Source organism: Capricornis sumatraensis, chromosome 2 (genome assembly GCF_032405125.1).
Source record: "Capricornis sumatraensis isolate serow.1 chromosome 2, serow.2, whole genome shotgun sequence".
Taxonomy (NCBI): domain Eukaryota; kingdom Metazoa; phylum Chordata; class Mammalia; order Artiodactyla; family Bovidae; genus Capricornis; species Capricornis sumatraensis.
The window spans coordinates 186,108,178-186,111,975 of record NC_091070.1 but is presented as its reverse complement, the minus strand read 5'-3'; positions in this window follow the sequence as shown (position 1 = coordinate 186,111,975).

Here is a 3,798-nt window from a genome sequence, read left to right as displayed (position 1 = left end):
TGACAAATAAATGGTAGGTCTTAATATTAGCAATCTTTAGCTTAACCTGTTTTTAAAACCTCAATGACGTTATTTCTTGAATATAAATATTTTAAACTCCCAAACTTCACCTCAGGAATCTCACATCATCTAGTTCCTTCCCCAGAGCAAGTGTTGGGTCAAACTTCATTCTCTGATACATTGTGATTGATTTAGGTAAGCATATCTTTTCATCCATAAGCCTAGAAAATGAGCGGGTGGTGGGGGGGTGCTCTCTTCAGTGGTTCTCAGCCTGTACTCTGAAGTGTCCCAGCCTCCACAGAAGGGACATGCTGTTGGTCATACTTCATGGGAAAAGGGCAAGACTACAAAACATCCATGCTGTTCACAACTGTAGCTGCCCTCTCCCAGTTGTTTGGCTTATGTATAGTAGACCATCTAAAATGCTATTCTGTGGCTGAAGGTTTGGTGGTACCCACAATTGCAGGCAAAAGGAAAAGGGATGACAGAGGACAAGATGGTTAAATAGCATCACTGACTCACTGGACATGAATCTGAGCAAACTCTGGGAGATAGTGAAGGACAGGGAAGCCTGGTGTGCACAGTCCATGGAGTGACTGTCAGACAGTCCATGTCTGACTTAGTGACTGAACAACAACAACAGGATCTCGTTCAGCATTAACAGTCTGATTTCTCTTTCAGGGGTCCCCAACCTCAGGTATCTAATGCCTAATGATCTGAGGTGGAGCTGATGTAATAATAATAGAAATAAAGTACACAATAAATATAATGCACTTGAATCATCTCCAAACCATCCCTCCCTTCGCCAGTTCATGGAAAAATTGTCTTCCACGAAACTGGTCCCTGGTACCAAAAAGTTTGGAGATTACTATTCTGAACAATGACCAAATAGATTTCAACTAACCTATCAGAGGAAGCAAACATACTATAATAAAGATGCATATCTTATTATTTCCTTGGTAATTCAAAAGTCCTGAAGTGTTGTGAGGAGAGGACTTTTGGCTACACCGGGCTCCTTTCCTATAGCAACCGGCCTCGGCATGTGTGTGTCTTCAAATGTTTGTGTCAGTCAGATGTTTGTCTGCTTCCTTTTTGCCGTCTTCCTTCTGTCTTTTAATTTGCTTCTTCCAGTATGCTGTCAAGTGAGACATTAATAATGTGAATTGTTAGCTGTATGTGCAAACTGAGAGTAATGTCCTCCTATGAATGAGGACATCAAGATTTACCCTTAGCAAAACACTTGCATGAATTTTGCTAATTGACTGTATATTAGCTTTATTTAAAGGACTTATTTCTCTAAGAGGGGGCAAGCTGACAAATATTTAGTTGGGACTGAGGGAGCCCTAATTTGTAGAATTTGTTGATTTCTGTGGTATAAATAATCTTACTGTAGCTGTCATTGTGGTGTGAACATATACTTTGTTGCACATGGAGTTGGGATGAGATGGGCAGAAACTATCCCCACCCAACCACATGATGGTGTTGAAGGGACTGTCACCTGAGAGCTTTGTGTAAAGTAACCTATTACTCTGATGGCATTAGCAGTCATTGGACTATTTAAAGCTGTTAGATGTGTGGGATCTCAGAAAGACCATAGCATTCTTATACAGAGATTTGCTCCTTTTTTAAAAAAATGTATTTGTTTATGACTGTGCTGGATCTTCATTGCTGCACAGGGTTTTCTCTAGTTGTGGTGAGCGGGGGCTCTACTTTGCTGTACGTGTGGACTCAGTAGTTGTGGATCCTGGACTCTAGAGCAACCGCTCCATAACTGTGGCCCACAGGCTTAGCTGCATCTCTGCATGCAGGATCTTCCCAGACCAGAGTTTGAAACTGTGTCGCCTGCATTGGCAGGTGGATTCTTTACCACTGAGCTACCAGGGAAACCTGAGATTTGTTTCTTTTTAAATTTATTGATAGCTTATACTTACTGGACACTCTACTACACACTTTATGTGAATTAGCTCATCCAAACATGTAATAATCCTCTGAAATGGGAACTGGGATTAGCCACATTTTGAAACTGGGGTTTAGAATGGTTGAGTAACTTACCCAATACCCCACAGCAAGTAAGAGATGGGTTAGAAATTGGGATCCAGATAGTCTGGCTTGAAACTCCATCCTTAACTTTGAAACAACAGAGCACACCCAACTAATATCTATTTTTTTAACCAATAAACATGTGAATACCTAGTTGATGATTATCCAGCCATTACTAAACATAGTTTCAACATGTAACTTATAATGATCTCATTAGTCCAGGTCCATGAAAAAGGCCGTATATAAATATTATGATTTTGGCAAAGGAAAAGAAGAGAGATGTAAATATTTAAAACTTTCTAAATTTTATGTTGATCCTTTCAACTGTCTCCTCTTTATGTATTCCCTCTTCACTTTTTAATTGAATTTGTAGTCTCTATTACTATGCAAGTTACAAATTATGCCCAGTCCAAGTCAATAGATGTCACCATGTAGAAATGGAAATAGAAACAAAAGGGAAAATTAAAGTTTGATCATTTTCATCCATGTTTATTCATTCCAAAGCAACATCATAAGAATATTGGTCTGTAGATGTTATGCTGGTGACCCTCACACAGCCGCATAATTTAAGCAACCATGAATGCAGTGTCACATTATAGAGCGTTTCTAATTTAATTGAGTTTAAAGTAGGCCAAAGTCGGTCATTTATACTTCTCTGCATAGCATGTACTTACAATTAGTTCCCAGAAAATAAAAACAAAACATAATACTCAAAAGGATGAGCAGTCCCTTCTAAAGGTGAAAATAACCCCCCAATGATGTATTTCAATATGAATCCACTGGAATGAAAAATTTATGGAACTAAATGTCATTTATATAATCAGAGGATAAGAATACATCTAAGTTGATAAAATCAATTCCTTTTATAGGTGGCTCAACAAAATGGTTGGCTTTTACATGATGCAATTTTTCTCCCTTGCCATGATTCTCAATAACCTGCTTTCTGCAAGTATCAAGGAAGCAAACAAAAACTAGGTTAGTATGGATCTTTCCCACATATACCACAACCATTTTTAAATATATGAGGGGTGTGTGTGTGTGTGTGTGTGTACTGGCTTCACTTTTGCCAAAATTGTGGAACTCTAACCTCAGAAGTACATACCAGTTAGCAGGGTCAGAGAAAGTTCAGATGGTGAGGGACTACGCATTTTCCCTCTTTTCCTACCTCCTCCCAGCCCCAATTAAAAGCAGGTAACCCTATAATCTGCTCCTGGTAGTCTCAAGCTAATTAGACTTTGACAAGAATGCAGACAACGCTCCATTGCAGAAAATTAACATACACATTTCCCTACATGTACTTGGGGGAAAGGGAGAAATAAAGCCACATGCACAATCTTTCCAAAAACTCAGCCAGAACTCATTCATAGCCACATACTTCATGTCACATTAACTCACCCAGCCTGACGCCTAGGGCAACACCCTCCAGCTGACTGGCAAGGTTAGGCTTTAGCTTTTTAATAACCTTCTTAAACATATAGACCTTTATATCCAGGATCTACGAAGCACACAGATGATTATTGAGGATTAATGGATCATCCAAAGTGCCAGTTGGCACGTTTTGAGTAAAAAGTGTAACAAATGCAGCTGTTTACTAATAAATAAAGCCTCAGCTGTAAGAGAAATAAATTAGATGTGTTTAATTGGTAGGCTGCAAACCTCCCCTCTTTATTACAATGCCGCTTCTTGTTATTTTATGATGTCAGGGTAGATGGCAGACTGACAGAGTGTTTATGAATCACAGTTTGCAGATGGCACTCT